The sequence below is a fragment of the Vicia villosa genome, linkage group LG7 (assembly GCF_029867415.1).
Source record: "Vicia villosa cultivar HV-30 ecotype Madison, WI linkage group LG7, Vvil1.0, whole genome shotgun sequence".
NCBI classification, from domain to species: domain Eukaryota; kingdom Viridiplantae; phylum Streptophyta; class Magnoliopsida; order Fabales; family Fabaceae; genus Vicia; species Vicia villosa.
The window spans coordinates 22,526,627-22,544,728 of NC_081186.1; positions in this window are offsets into that span (position 1 = coordinate 22,526,627).

Sequence of the window (18,102 nt, forward strand, 5' to 3'; positions counted from 1 at the left end):
AAAAGGCGGATGCTTACAGGTATTATGTGTGGAAAAAGGAAATCAAGTGTGGGAAGACTGCAACAAATAACGTCTTTGTAAGGATATAAACATTTACATGTAATTATATAAGTAAGTGAATTTATTTAGAATCGTGTTTATTGAAATATCCTTTGTTTTGTTACGTGTATCAATTCCCTCAGAAGGTGATAAAGAACTGCTTTTCATTTGGTTAGAAGAGCATTCAGCTGTTGGATTCAGATACAAGGAAAACCTATGAATGCAAACTTCATTTCACAATAAAGAAGTATTGTGTTGAAAGGTACATTTGGGAGGGCTGGACACAATTTGTGAAGGACAGGGGGCTGAAAATGGTGATAAGCTTGCGTTTACGGTACGTGACCCTCCATCCAATGTGCTTGGAGTGGCTCTGAAGAGAAAGATCCTAGATAAGTGAAGGTGGTTGACAATGTTTGTGGGTGTTGTTTTTTTTTTTCTGTCAAAAACTTATTTTGGGTGTTGTCTTTTGATTTAGTATTTAAAAACAGTATTTAATTATATTGGCAATGTTTTTGTAGATGTGATTAATGAGCTACCAAGTTTCTAATCATCCTGCATTTGCCATATAAAATATTTTGTCTGTTGTGTTTGAAAACATCTTTTTTTTTTGTTTTTAATGTTAAAAATATTGTCTTTTGACAGTATTTAATATTAAGTCTATTGTGTTTTAAAAGATGAATTTGGTTTTTAATGTTAAAAATATTGTTATGGTATTCAATGTTATATGTGTTGTTTGTAAAAGATTGTTTATTGGGACCACTTATAATTGGTTTGATGAGATGACAAAATGGGATAGTTAGTAAACGCAAAATACCGGAGAATGTTTAAGTTGGTTACTTGACAAACAACACTTAATAATGGAAAGAATTAAAAAGGATAACTTTTATTAAATGACAAACGACTATGTGGTCCCATGATGCATGTGCAGTATTATTTAGTTTGCATATTGTATTTATATGGCTTATTTGCATGGTACCATTATGTAATTTAAAAGCAGATTTGGAAATTACTTGAGTTTACAAATTACTTGATGTATGTTTAAGGAAAGTAGGATCATAATTGGTAAAATATTAATGACATAACAACATGAATAACAACATGTAAGTAAATGTTAGTTACTAAATGTTGGCAAAAACTTCTTTGTAAACAACGTTTACGGTTGATTTTTTTAGGTTATTGTCGTCATCATGAACTAAAATTTTGATTCCTTTTTTGCTTTGTAACTCTTGAAATAGCCACATACAATTTCCGCTTCAATGACATGGTTTGCAAGTTTAGTCACAATTAACCTTGTACCATTGCACAAACCCTCTGATTGGTTAATGTTACGATTGCACATATCCAGAAGTTTTTAAAGAAATTGTGTCAGAACTTGATGGATATTTCATTTGTATTTTGTTCCTCAATTCCAGTACATGCTCAAACAAAAGAGGGTTGCTATACTTACACCCAAAATTGTATACCATATAGTTACACCTTCAAATACAATATGAGCCATGTGTCATTTTATGAGCCAATTTATAATTTTTGAAGAGTTGTATGAATATTTATAAAATGTAGATGAGTTGAACAATATAATTAAAAACAGAAATACATCATTGTTCAAAAATAACAAAATAAAAAATTATAAAACAAAATTCAGCAATACATATAAAACGGTAATACTTGGATTCAACGGTTCAAACGAGACACGGTCATGCTTCTAGCTAGGGGATATTTGATGCTAAATCCCAACACATCTCCTTTTTTCAGCCGCATGTCCTTTGCAAGTACTTACCACCAATTGCATATGAATTTCTCCACACAGTCCTCCTTCACATTTGTGTGAAGATCACAAATACAACTATCACCAGTCGTGGAATCAACAACCTCTATACAACTCTTTCATATTAAATCACAGGTCTTTATCACTGACTGACGTAAATGCTACACATTTCAAAAGCAATTGTCAATTTAACATCCTTACTACAGTAACATATAACTATCATTGTGTTAGTTTGGACCACTGAAACAATAACTAACTTACCAGAACATTTTTCTCCATAATCTTGGGATCATTTACTTCTAACTTCCAAAGGCACCATGTTTGCCTTGCTGAAACATCAACAATTACTTCTTCCACATTGCTGCATACAAATAACATGCAAAGCATCTTAATAATATGCAGTTCAAATTTTTCTACTTTAACTCTAACCATTACAGATTTTTAGATATTACTGCTTTAAAATATCAGCCTTTGAAATCTTACCTTGACTATGACCATTCAAAGTTATCATCCATGGTCATCACATCTAACACTTTTACCACCTCCTCAAGGGATTTGGAAAAACAGATATTAAAACAACATACAAACAAAGTATAATCGACATGCAAAATAAATATTGACAGAATTTTACCTTGCCATGCCGATTGTTTTCAATGATTCCAATAAAGAAAAATGGGTCGCAAATGAGTAGTATTTGTTACTTGTTACTTGTTGCAAATGCTTCATAAGAAACCTTATATCTCACCAAAACCTTTCACCATTTCGAGAACTGTTACCCATTAACTTTAGAATACGTAAAATCATTACACCTATTAATTCTGATTTGAAATCTTCCATCTTCTTTTACTTTTAATTCTTCCATTTTCTTTTACTTTTAATTCTTCAAACCGACCAATGTGCTTTAATTATTATTATTATTATAATTCAAATTATGACATTTTAACTCATTTTCTAATTTTATATAATACACTAATATTAATTTCAGACCAACAGTGGCTTCTAACACAAGTGACTATTCTCATACCCATTTATTATGCACCAGCATGTGCAGTTTTCAAGTGCATTGAAGACACAAAATCTGACATGACTATTGGCATTCTAAAAGTTGTGTTTTAATCATAATCAATTACTTCAACACACCAACTGCCAAAACATTTTAACTAAGCACTTTTTCTTCCATAACCTCACAACTTCACAACTCTATTTAAATTTGAAACACATTACAACTTCATAAACAATCAAAATGAAGCAAACTTCTCCAAGAATGGGAAACAGGCGAACAAAACGCAACAAAATTGAAGAGAATTCGACATATAAGGTGAACAAAAAGACTTCAAACATTTCATCTCACTCAAAACAAATTAGGGATAGGTACTCTGAGTCTCGCATAAAGCACACACAAACTGAGATTATCGATATATCATCCAGGTAATAAATCATTGTTTCTTATTTTCTACTATAGCAGTCTATTATTTTCTTCCCTTTATACTTCACACATTATGGTTTGAAAATGCATAAGAACATTGGAATTTCTTGAGCAATCCTGATGGTCTCAGAAGATTATGCCTCTTCCTCAATTCAGGAACACAAACACGATTACCAAACCTCATAATACCGTTATCGTCGATTCTGAATTCACCTCCCTTGCCTTGGTTAATCATAGTCAACTTATCAACCAACTCGACATCAGTCTTCTGACCCTTTCGAATCTCTTCCAGAATACCACTAGTCAGTTTCAGCATACCCAACTTAACACTGATAGGAGTGTCTTCGCATACCAAACTCAAATCTCTGAATTGTTCAATTAAATCCAATTCTCTCACCATTAGCATAGACATATGCAAGGACTTCCTACTCAAAGCATCAGCAACCACGTTTTCTTTACCCGGATGGTAATTCAGCCCAAAATCATAATCCTTGAGGAACTCTAACCATCTTCTTTGCCTCATATTCAGCTCTTTTTGATCAAAGAGATACTTCAGGCTCTTGTGATCACTAAATACTTCAAACCTCGAACCATACAGATAATTCCTCCATAATTTCAACACAAATACTACTGCTGCCAACTCTAAGTCGTGAGTCGGGTAATTCCTTTCATGCACTTTGAGTTGTCTCGATGCATAAGCGACTACCTGTTGATTCTTCATTAGTACACCTCCTAATCCCATCAATGAAGCATCATAATAAACAACAAAAGATTCCGCCAGATTCGGCAAAATCAAGATCGACGCACTAGTCAACCTTTTCTTCAACTCTTGGAATCCTTTTTCACATTTCGAATCCTAGATGAACGCTTGACCCTTCCTAGTCAACTTAGTTAATGGCAACGCTAACTTTGAAAAACCTTCAATGAACTTTCTATAATAACCCGCAAGACCAAGGAAACTACGGATTTCGGAAACTGACTTTGGAGCTTCCCATTGAGACACTGCTTCTACTTTCGTTGGGTCAACGACAATACCATCTTTAGAAATTACATGCCCAAGAAAGCTTACTTCACTTAGCCAAAACTCACACTTTGACAGTTTCGCATAAAGTTTCTTTCCCTTCAATAATTCCAATACCACTCTTAGATGCTCCGCATGCTCCTCTTCACTCTTAGAATATATTAGAATATCATCGATAAATACCACCACGAACTGATCCAGGTAAGAATGGAAGATCCTATTCATATACTCCATGAAAACACCCGGCGCATTAGTTTCTCCAAATGGCATCACTGTATATTCGTAATGACCATACCTCGTTCTAAATGCCGTTTTCTGAATATCGTCCGTCTTCACCCGAATCTGATGATATCCCGACCTCAAGTCAATTTTGCTGAACACGCTTGCACCAACCAGTTGATCCATTAAATCATCAATCCTCGGTAATGGATACTGATTCTTGATAGTAACTTTATTCAGCTGCCTATAATCCACACACAATCTCATAGAGCCTTCTTTCTTCTTTACCAACAACACTGGCGCACCCCACGGTGACACACTAGGACGAATGAATTCTTTTTCCAGCAATTCTTCTAATTGACTTTTCAACTCAGCTAACTCACATGCCGACATACGATACGGCGCCATCGATACAGGACTAGTTCCAGGAACTAACTCAATAGCAAATTCCACTTCCCTCTCTGGCGATAACTCTCTTACATCTTCTGGGAAAACATCTGGAAATTCACATACTACCGGTAAGTCACTACTCACCGCTTTCTTTTTCACTTCCATAGATGAAATCAACATAAACACGGCAACCCCGTCCTTCATGGCTTAATCCACTTGTCTAGCCGTCATCGCTAAATCCTCAACACTGACATCTTCAGGAAAAATAATCGTCTTCGTGAAACAGTTGATATGAACCCGATTAAATTGCAACCAATTCATGCTCAGGATAACATCAAGTTGTTCCAACGGAAGGCACACTAAGTCCATTCCGAATTCTCTACCAAAAATATCGATTGGATAGTTCAAACAAGCAAATGAAGTAGTCACTGAAGCCGAAGCAGGAGTGTCAATGATCATACTTCCATTAATATCATATATTTCCAAGTTCAATCGTTTAGCGCAATCCAACGAAATAAATGAGTGAGTTGCTCCAGTATCTATATTGCAATTAAAGGAGTGCCATGGATAAAACACGTACCTTTAATCAATCGATCCTCGGGAGTAGTCTCTGAATCTGATAAAGCGAAAACTTTACCCCCGACTTGATTCTTCTTTGGCTTAGGACATTGTGGACTAATATGACCTTCTTCACCGCAGTTATAACAAGTCACAGTCTTTCCTTTGCACTCAACGGCAATGTGGCCTGCCTTACCACACCTGTAGCACTTCTTCTCTTCAATTTTGCACTCGTGAACGCGATGTCCAGGTTCTCCACACTTAAAGCACTTAACAGGAGCACTAGAGTCTCCCCCACAAGGCTTCCTCCAACCTCCAGCTTTTTGATTACCTCTACCATATGGCTTACCACGGTCCATAGGCTTCTTCCCCTTTTTGTCAACTAACTCGCGAGAGTGAGATGACTTCAGCTTGAGATTATCCTCTTCATAGATTCTACTACAATCTACCAAATCAGTGAACCGACGAATCCTTTGATACCTGATACCCTGCTTAATTTCATCACGGAGACCATTCTCGAACTTAACACACTTCGAAAATTCGCTCGCTTCATCATTGTTATAGTGGACATAGTACTTAGCCAGCTCAACAAACTTTGAAGTATATTCCGGTACCGTCATGTTACCTTGTGTCATCTCCAAAAAACTCAACCTCTTTCTTGCTCCGAACATCCTCAGGAAAGTACCTCTTCAGGAATTCTCGCTTGAATACAGCCCAAGTAATTGCTACACCGGCAGCTTCAAGTTCATCCCTACTAGCCATCCACCAATCATCAGCTTCTTCAGACAACATGTGAGTACCATACCTTACCTTCAGATTTTCAGCACAATCGATCACTCGAAAAATCCTTTCAATTTCCTTCAGCCACCTGTGAGCGCCTTCGGGATCGTGCGGGCCTTTGAACAACAGAGGATTGTTCCTCTGAAAACTGTTCAGCTACCTGTCAGCACCAATACCAGCTCCATTGGCATTTCCTCCCAGCACACCAGCAATCATGCCCAGAGCCTGAACATTCGCGTCGTCGTTCCTTCCTCCTCTTCCGGCCATTGTTCTGCTAAATATCAAACAATATTCATTAGAACAAGAAGTATCGATAGTGTCAACCTTACACTAATCGCATACGAGGGATTAACCGACACTAAGACTCTGACTCAACGACCGACTATGCTCTGATACCACTATTGTAACACCCTTCTAAATCCCGCGGAAAATTAACAATAATCAGAGTAAAACCTGAAAAGGGTATTACAACTCCAATAAAATAAACAAGTATTCATGTCATGCCATAAAAGGAACGATAAACCAAAATTATCCAGATAACATGTTAACACAGCGGAATATTCTTAACATCTAAATAATTAAACATCCGGAGTCGGAGACTCATGATTCAACCATAAAACCATAAACAAAACAAGAGTTTATCAGTTAACTCTAAAATAACGCTCCCAGTGTTACACGACCAGATCATGACACGGACCCAACTGACTCTAACGTACTACTTGACGAGCTAATCCTCACCAAGTACAAAAGCTACTCCTCAATCTGAAAAATAACAATAGTAAGGATGAGTCTCATTCACGTTTAACCAACGTTATAAGATATAAATAATAAAATATCAATCACATATTATTCACCCAATTACAGTTATGATTAGATCCACCACAACATAATTAATCACAACAATTACACAATCATCACATATTATAACATTGGACAATCCTCCATTCATGTTATAATAATACAAGCAACCTAATGCAATGCAACTATATGCATGTGGTACCAAACATGGGATAACCCATCTCACCGATCCACTACCATAAAGATTTGGATACTTCTCTCACTAATTCCGCACAATCGGAATTAGCTACCGCTGTCCCACCACCATAAGGGATATAACCCACAACATGATTATGAAATGCATGCATCACATACAGCATGCTAATCATCAACACCAATCAACTGAATATCATAATCATCAACCAATGCAACAATCAATAGCCACACATAGCTATGCTATTTCTCAACCATCACAAACATATATTTTACATCAAGAATATATCTATAATAATCATCAATCATAACCACGACATTTTAACTGGTAAAGCATTCACCAATGTACATGTACGCATAAACTACCACAACCAAATAAAATCGGTTGTTTTAAAAATAAAATCGAATCACGACTCAAAACACCATTTTATTGTATAAATCATTTAATTAGCTTCATCGTGATCGAAACGGCACCAAAATCCGACTTACGGTTTGAAACATATGGGTGTTAGAAAATAAAATATTTTTTTCAAAAAGCATCAATGGTAACCGGTTACTAAAACCAGGGTAACCGGTTACTGACTTTCAAAATAACCCCCACGCTGTTTTTAGTATGGGTAATCGGTTACTGCCCTTTCGGTAACCGATTACCGACTCACAAAATGCCATTTCTGCTGTTTTTACTATGAGTAATCGATTACCCACCCTTTGGTAACCGGTTACTTCGAGTCTGCAACCCAAAATCACCATTTTTACAGCACCTGTACCAATCCAAACCATACCAGAACGTACCATAATGTATTCCAACATCAAACAGCATCAAAAAACACAATTTGGCATGTTTATAACTCATTTCAAACACCCAAATACTACCATACATAATCAATGCAAACAATTCAGCAATTCTTCCAAAACCTAACATCCTAAAACCTAAACATAACCCAATTGACACAAACAACATGCTCAATCTATCCTACTATCTATAATCCCATAATAGAAGTTAAACGGAAGAGTCCCCCCTTACCTGAAGGTTGATTCTTCGTTCTTCCTCGCATCGCACTTCCTTGCTTCTCTGCTCTTTCACGTTCAGACTTCTCTTCTCCTTTTTGGTTCTATTCTCATAAATCCTTCACTTTTCTATTTTATGAAAATAAGTTTATTATTAGCAATGGGCTTCACAACTGACACCCCCTTCTACTAAAAGCGACTCTGGCCCATTAGCCTCATTATTCCATTTTTCTCAAATAATTCTAATATTTAACCCAAAAATCAATTAAATTAAATAAAGAATTTTATGGGGTGTTACAACTCTCCCCCACTAGAAAAGTTTTCGTCCTTGAAAACATACCTTATGCAAAGAGTTCCGGGTAGGAGTCCTTCATCTGGCTCTCCAATTCCCACGTAACATTTCCACCGGCTGGTCCTCCCCAAGCTACTCTGAACAACGCTATCTCCTTGCCACGCAATTGTTTCACCTTCCGATCTTCAATCCTCATAGGCAAAGTTTCAACTGTCAGATTATCCTTTACTTGCACATCATCCACTTGGATCACATGAGATGGATCAGCAACGTATTTCCTCAACTGCGACACATGGAATACATCATGCAGATTCGCAAGCGTCGGTGGCAACACAATGCGATATGCCACTTCCCCTACTCTTTCCGTAATTTGAAACGGACCAATAAAATGCGGAGTCAATTTCTTTGACTTTAGAGCTCGTCCGATACCAGTCATAGGAGTAACTCTCGTGAATACGTGATCTCCTTCTTGAAATTCAAGTGTTCTCCGCCTCTTATCATGATAACTCTTCTGACGACTCTGAGAAGCCTTCATCTTCTCCTGAATCATCTTAATCTTTTTCGTCGTTTCTTAGACAATCTCCGGTCCAATCACAACACTTTCGCCAGATTCATACCAACATAAAGGCGTCCTACACCTCCGACCATACAAAGCTTCAAACGGAACCATACTAATACTCGAGTGAAAACTATTATTGTAGGTAAATTCGATCAAGGGTAGATAACTATCCCAAGCACTGCCTTTTTCCAACACACAAGCACGCAACAAATCTTCTAGTGATTGAATAGTTCTTTCCGTCTGTCCATCCGTCTTCGGATGATAAGCAGAACTCAACCTCAGCTTAGTACCCAAGGCCTTCTACAACCCTTCCTAAAATTTGGATGTAAACCTTGGATCTCTGTCTGACACGATACTCGAAGGAATACCATGTAAACTCACTATCTTCTCAATATACAATTGAGCCAGCTTCCTCCATCGGGTAATCCATTCTCATTGGTTTAAAGTGAGCAGACTTTGTCAACCTGTCTACAATAACACAAATGGCTTCATAGTTCTTCACCGTCCTTGGCAAACCAGAAACAAAATCCAGAGATATACTATCCCACTTCCATTCAGGAATAAATAACGGTTGCATAGCTCCATACGGTTTCTGAAGCTCAATCTTCGACTTCTGGCAAGTCAAACAAGCATAGACAAACTCAACTATTTCCTTTTTCATTCCAGGCCACCAAAACAGCTTCTTTAAGTCATGATACATCTTGGTAGCACCAGGATGAATACTCAATCCACTACGATGTCCTTCCTCGAGAATACTCTTCCTCAATTCAGCAACATCAGGAACACAAACACGATTACCAAACCTCATAATACCGTTATCATCGATTCTGAATTCACCTCCCATGCCTTGGTTAATCAGAGTCAACTTATCAACCAACTCGACATCAGTCTTCTGACCCTTTCGAATCTCTTCCAGAATACCACTAGTCAGTTTCCTCTGGCCACACACCTTCCAATTCAGAGACTCGGTACCTAACAAGGGGCAAGATGATTTATTTTCTTCTAGCCATATACTTTCCATTTCAGAGGTATCCCGAATCGAAAGCGATGACCCACTCGATATGGTGAGCTTGATTCCCATAGAAGAACATCCAAGAATCAGAGTTCTTCAAACGAAGATGCGACCAAATCATTTTCTGACGTTGCTAACTAAATTTCCTAAAGATCCTTGAAAGCATTACATTTGCATTCATAACATCGCATAACAAGTTTCCATAACAGATCTCTCATCTTCTCTCGCTGTTTATTTCAGCACCAATAGATCTCGAGCAATCAGTCAAAGAGCTTCAGGCTCAGAATGCCCAGTTCCAAGCTTTGATTCTGAACTTGTCCAAGGGGCAAGACGAGCTGAAAACCCTCTTGACCAAGAAGGATAAAAAGACCAGAAGATCTGTGGGTGTCCTTAACATGGGAAGAAGATTCCGAGGACCACTTAAGAAAGCTGAAGAAGTTAAGGTTTCCGAAGAGGATGATGTTAGAACAAGATTTGTTCTGATCAATATTCTTAGTTTTGATGATAACAATGTATATGAATTTTGTATGAGATAATGTGTTACTCTAATACTACGCAATTTCCATTTCAGGAATCATATAAAGAGTATGCACAAAATCAGTGCAAGAAGCACTGACTCAGAAGGTTCAGCATGCAACATCAGAACATGGTCTGGCAAGACATCAGAAGATGGTCAAGCTGAATCAGAACATGGTCTATGGAAGCATCAGAAGAACTTGAGATCAGAAGCAGAAGCACTGAAGTTCTCATGGTATCACGCTAAGAAGCACTTCAAGGTCAGAAGACAAGAAGATGCTCTGCAACAAGCTATTTGACTCTGATGATATTCAAACGTTGTTTACACAAACATCAGATCAGAAGCAAGTACAAGATGGCAGGCTACGCTGACTGACAAAAGGAACGTTAGAAGCTATTAAAGGCAATGTCAGTAGACACAGCGAAAGCAAGGCTCGAGGTAGTTGAAAAAAGAGTGAAACATTAAATGCAATGCTGTACGGATCACGCAAAGTATTAAATGCTCCCAACGGTCATCTTCTCAAACGCCTATATATTGAAGTTCTGATGAGAAGCTGAATACAACACTCTGCGCAAATATACAGAAACGCTGTCAAATTCAAAAATCTCTCAAACTTCATCTTCAACCTCACTACATTGCTGTTGTAATATTTTAGTGAGATTAAGCTTAAACTTAAGAGAAAATCACAGTTGTGATAATAACTTACTAAGAAGCATTGTAACTCTTAATAGAATTTGTTTACATTAAGTTGTAAGAACTAGAGTGATCAGGTTGTGATCATAATACTCTAGAAAGTCTTAGAGGGTATCTAAGCAGTTTGTTCCTAGAGTGATCAGGTTGTGATCAGTATACTCTAGAAGACTTAGAAGTTGACTAAGGGGAAAACATTGTAATCTCGTGTGATTAGTGGATTAAATCCTCAGGTGAGGTAAATCACTCCAAGGGGGTGGACTGGAGTAGTTTAGTTAACAACGAACCAGGATAAAAATCATTGTGCAAATTGTTTTTATCTTACAAGTTTTAAAGCTACACTTATTCAAACCCCCCCTTTCTAAGTGTTTTTCTATCCTTCAATTGGCATCAGAGCGCCGGTTCTAAGGTGCAAGCACTTAACCGTGTTTAGAAAAGATTCAGGAAGAGAAAAACGCTTAAGTCAAGATGGCTGGTGAAGATCCAACTCATACATCTACGTCTGGCTCTGCTGAGCAACACAATGGAAATGGTAACAATGGTTATACTAGACCACCAGTATTTGATGGTGAAAACTTTGAATACTGGAAAGATAAACTTGAAAGTTACTTCCTTGGTCTAGATGGTGACTTATGGGATCTTCTGATGGATGGTTACAAACATCCAGTGAAAGCTACTGGTGTGAAGCTTACAAGACAAGAAATGAATGATGATCAAAAGAAGCAATTCAAAAATCATCATAAGTGTAGGACTGTTTTGCTGAATGCTATCTCTCATGCTGAATATGAGAAGATATCTAACAGGGAAACTGCCTATGATATATATGAGTCATTGAAAATGACCCATGAAGGAAATGCCCAAGTCAAGGAGACTAAAGCTCTTGCCTTGATCCAGAAATATGAAGCCTTCAAGATGGAGGATGATGAAAATATTGAGAAGATGTTCTCAAGATTTCAAACGCTAACTGTTGGATTACGATTTATTACGATTTATATATGGCCAGTCAACGCCCTCGGTTCCTCTCTCTCCTCCCATTGGTTCATACGAAGAGACACGAGCCCCAGTTTGTCTCTTTTGACTTCTTTTTCCAAACTACTTTTATTTTTATATTTATATTTTAGTTATCCTTATATTAACAACTCAGACTAATGACTCAATTGGCAAGAGAGTGATGTTTGCATCTCTAGAAACCTGGGTTCGATACTCCCAAGGACCATTGTCTTTTTCATCAATAGTTTGATAACAGGTCCAGTGCATTATTCCCACGCGTGACCATGTTGTACCACTGTCCACCAGCCAATGGACTCACACGAAGCGAGATCTAAAGGACAAAAAACGCAGGCACACCATATACACTCAGGGACGTGATCACAGGATCAGCGCCCCTCAGGTTTTTTATCTCTTTTTTTTTCAATTTATTTGTTTTTTGCTTGATTTTAGTCATATTTTTTATTATATAAAATTAACCCAACTAATTCTTTAATTAGCCACATTAACAATCATTAACATTAGTTTTAGTAAACTTAGATCAATTAATTTATATAATTACGATTTATTAGGATTAGTTAATAATTAGGATTAAGTAATTAATTAGTTTAAATTAAGTTAAATAATTAAAATTGATTTTTTTATTTAGTTTTTATTTTAATTAATAATTAGGGTTTAGATTAATTTTAGGTTAAATAAATTAGGATTAATTTTAGTTTGCAATAATTTTGATCGTCTGGATAATTTAGTGCAATTAGGCTTAGTAATTACCCTTAACTTCAAAAACCATAGATAACTAAGGAAAACCTTTAGGTAGGTTTGTCTCAATAATGTAAGAGTTGTCTAACTACAAGCTTAGGCTTTCCCCTTAGGGTTTTAACGTTTTTGGTTTTATAATCAAACATTGAATTTCTTCATTGTGATTCTCTTTTCAGCTCATACTCCATTGATTGTCGCATGCCTTTAATTTGAATTTTTATTTTAATTTTGCCTTTTATTATTTTTATTTTAATTTCTAGAAATTGATGTACAGGCTGTCAAGGTTTTTCTATAATAGCTTAGGATTTTATTTCCGCCTTTATATTTTTGCCCACAGGTGTTTATTGTAATAGTTAGGTTTTATTTTCGCGCTCCATTCCTCCTCTATTATGTAACTGCCCCAAAGCCTTGTAATAGTTGTAGGTTTATTTTCTGCTTTTAAAATTCCACACAATATAACTATTATTTAACTGCTTGGTTAGTAATCCTAGGGAGTGCAAGCCTGTTTAAAATGAATTAGATCACTGTAATTACAAGATAAAATATCCGAACTGAATCACTTGATTGTGCCACACACACACCTTTAGGGTAATCTCTCTTGTTGCATTGTTACCTTATTGCATGGTTCCTTTAATTACGATCAAATAGTCAAGTCCCTCGATTCCGAGGATACCTAAAGCAAAACAAATGTTGCCCTCAGTTCATTATCATCATCAATTTTGTCCCTCGAAGTTGCCTCGGTAAATGATGATTGTCTCATTGCTAAGGTATCCTCGCCTGTTGCCTAAATGACTATTATATCCTTCCCTTAGACTACCTGCCCTCTTTATGGCAGGGACAGTCTTACGGCGAACGATAATTCCGATGACCCTTTTCAAATCCAATGAAAGGACTACCTACCCTCTTAATGGTATGGATAGCCCTTTCCCATTAAAGTTTTAAAGAACAGAAACTTTTAACTTAAGGGTAATTGCTTTTAATTGCTTGCTCTAGTTTAAATTCAAAAATTCTTTCACATTATCCTTTCAAAAACCTTCAAAAAGACTACCCTTATTTTACAAGCTAAAGTCCTTATTCAAACATTTTCTTATTCACACACTACACTCCAAACATTTTGAAATCAAAAGTGAGCTAAGCAATTAAGAGCCCATGGATAACCATGGATAAAAAGGGTGCTTACACCTTCCCTTTGTATAACTTACCCCCCGAACTCAAAATCTTTTTAAAAGGTCTTTTCCGGTTCTTTTAGCCTTTCTATAAATTGGATAAAATAAAAGTCGGTGGCGACTCTTGCTATCCGCACATTTCAAAAAAGTCAGTTCTCCCACCATATTGCAGAACTGGCGACTCTGCTGGGGATACACTTAAAAAAGAGGGGTTACCTTAAAGTCTAGGATCACTTTAAATTTGTTTGAATTGTTTGCTTTATTCTTAAGGGTACTGCTTGGGAATGTTCTTGTGTGAAAGATCCTACACCTGGATCTAGTGTACCTTAGGTATGTGGCAATAGACCAAGGAGACTGTACGACTCGTATCGATATGGTTGATCTGGTGGCCACCGTTAGTGTGACACTTTGGTTTGTCCTGATGGCCCTTGAAAGTGATCGAGGAGACATTTGGCTGCCGCGTGGTGTCATTAAGCACTAATTTGCCCTTAGAACCCTAGTTGAACTTGACTTTGGCCTATAGGAAGTAGCGAGATGGCTGGCTTTGGATTTCTGACAGAAGTTGGTTGATACTCGATGCTACACTCATTGAGATTGGACTCTAGGGATGTTTTTGGCTGGCCGATCGAGTGCCATGTTGAGATAATGCCCGCGAGAAAGATCGGGGATATGAGCACCATAGAACCCGGTTACTATTTTAGGACAGGTTGAACCAACTAAACGGCAGTGGGGAGGGTACTTACCTACAAACTTCAAGAAAGCCTCTAAACCTAAGGACACTTATGTGACTTGCTTGTGTGTGCTACTAACCTTTTGGTTTCCTTGCAGGTTTTTTCTTGTGGGACTCACTTGTCCTTACTATCTTATACTTTTGCCTGATGCATTGCATTCGCACAACATCATGACATCATGACATAGCATGTTAACTAACCCTTTCAAGGATCTTAAGGATTTAGGGCACACAATTTCAGGTGCTCTTATCAAGGACTGAATTCCTATCAAGGGGCAAGAGGATTTATTTTCCTCTGGCCACATACCTTCCAATTCAGAGACTCAGTACCTATCAAGGGGCAAGAGGATTTATTTTCCTCTAGCCATGTACCTTCAAATTCAGAAGTATCCTGAATCAGAGGCTATGACCCACTGGATATGGTGAGCTTGATTCCCATAGAAGAGCATCCAAGAATCAGAGTTCTTCAAACGAAGATGCGACCAAATCATTTTCTGATGTTGCTAACTAATTTTCTTAAAGATCCTTGAAAACATTGCATCTGTATTCATAACATTGCATAACAGGTTTCCTATGATGGGTTTCTCATCCTTCCTCGCTGTTTACTTCAGCACAAATGGGTCTCGAGCAATCCGTCAAAGACCTTCAGGCTCATAACACCCAGTTCCAAGATTTGATTTTGAATTTGGCCAAGGGGTAAGACGAGCTGAAAACCCTCTTGACCAAGAAGGAGAAAAAGCCTAGAAGATCTGTGGGTGCCCTTAACATGGGAAGAAGATTCCGAGGACCACTCAAGAAAGCTGAAGAAGTCAAGGTTTCCGAAGAGGATGACGATGAATAAAAAGACGACGCTAGTATCAAAACTGATGCAAAAAGCAACCATGATTCTGCCAATCCCTCTGAGGAAGAAGGAGACTACTATTATGAGGACGAACACCCTGACGAAAAATACAAGTTGCTAGAAGATCGCATGAAAGCCATGGAACTTCATAAAGTACCTGGTCTGGATTTTGAGGAGCTAGGACTCATCTCTGGGGTCGTCATCCCTCCGAAGTTCAAGACTCCAACCTTTGCTAAGTATGACGGAATCTCTTGTCCTAAACTGCCTTTGAAATCGTATGTGAGGAATATTCAACCTCATACTGCTGATAAGAAGCTATGGATCCACTTTTTCCAAGAGAGCTTATTTGGAACTCAACTCGAATGGTACTATCAACTGGAGGGTACCAATATTACTACTTGGGAAGACTTGACTGTTGCTTTCTATAAGCAATACCAATACAATGCTGATCTTGCGCCAACCCGCATGCAACTACAAAGCATGTCTATGGGCTCTAATGAAAGCTTCAAAGAGTATGCTCAAAAATGGAGAGACTTGGCTGGCAGAGTTCAACCTCCGTTGGCTGACAGAGAATTGGTTGACATGTTCATGAGCACGCTGAATGGCCCTTTCTATAGTCATTTGCTGGGAAGTTCATCGTCTGGGTTCACTAAGCTTATACTGACTGGGGAACGCGTCGAGAATGGCATCCGAAGTGTTCAAGCGGCTACATCCTCAAGCGTTACAAAGAAGCACTTCAATGGGAAGTCAGATTCTAATGTTGTGTATGGTCAGAAAAGGAGTAACCATGACCAATCTGTTGGGGCAGTTCTGATTTCCACACTGGCGCCTCAACAAGGTCGTCAAAACAAGCAAGACACGCCCAGGCATCAATTCAAAAAAATCAATATGTCGCTGGCTCAAGCCTTACAACATTTGCTGAAGGCAAATTTGATTACCCTGAGGAATCCTCCTAAGAATCCTAACACCTCCGCTCCTAGCTATAAGCCCAATTCGAGGTGCCCATATCATTCAAATAGTCCTGGACATGACACAGATAATTGTTGGCCGTTGAAGAATAAGATCCAAGATATGATCGATGCTGGTGAGATCGAGTTCGACCCTCCTGCAACTCCTAACGTGATCACCACTCCCATGCCTAATCACAACAAAATTGCTTATATTGTGGATGGCTAGAAGGATGGACTTTCAGATCATTAGATTTACTTTCATTTGCAAATTTCTTTCCTGTTTGTTTAAACATTCGACTTATGATAGACATTATCTGTTTTAATAATCATCATCAGTGCATTGCATATGTTTGTCTTGAATAAATTATTTCGCTATCACTCATCTTAAATTGTGTCTTTACTTTGTTTATGTTTTATGATACTTGATTCCTTCTAAAGTTGTATGCCTTTTGAGGGAGGATGACGAAAACGATACCGCAACCTCATACAGTATGCTTTTGAACGGACTATGCTGACGATGTACAGGCATTGTTTCAATTCCTAAACAATGGAGATATAAGGATGTTAATCCCTCGTCAACCCCTTTTAAGCCTAAGAAGTAGAAGTTTTCTTTCATATGCAAATTAAAACCTTTAATCATAACCTGGGGAAGGGTAGATTCTCAGTTGACTCAATCATGCCAGTTGTTATTCAATACAATCAATGATGGATTCCCGTAACCATTAAGTCAGGCAGTCAACATCTATCAAAAAAAAATTGTCAAGTAAAAACCTATGAAGGAGACTTATCAAAAATCAAAACATCCCGCTGACTGTAATCTCAAAATAAACAGTTCAGGCAAAAGTTAGGGATAAAAAAATCAAGGTCAAAAAGAGGTTGCTAAAAATCCTCGACAATAGAATATATTACAAAAAAGAAAATATTACAAAAAGGGATGACCGCCTGTCCAAATAAACTTCCAGTACTTTAACCATCATCAAATGTCAATGTTACGGCTTCAAGCTCTTCTAGGACTTGAACAAAAAGTTAACTGAGCATAGGATCGAAGAACATCACGAAGATTGGGATGGGTACAAATAAAATTTGAGCCATTATCCTTTGTTTCTTATACTGTGAACCAAGCCACGTTACAACCCTTGAAAGTCCTAACTGAAGCATGGTTAGTTCGAAAGCATATTGTCACCAAAAGGTATCCTGACTCCTTTGGGTTTGCCATAAAGGCTGAGTTGATATCACGTTCTTACAAATATCACGCTTTTACATCTTTTGTTTTAATGTTTTTCAAAAACTCAAGACAGACGTATGCATTGCATCTCATGAATTCATTATTAAACATATTTTTCTACATAATTTCATATGTTAGCATCAGGAAGCATTTGCACAAGGTACGACTAATGACTAAA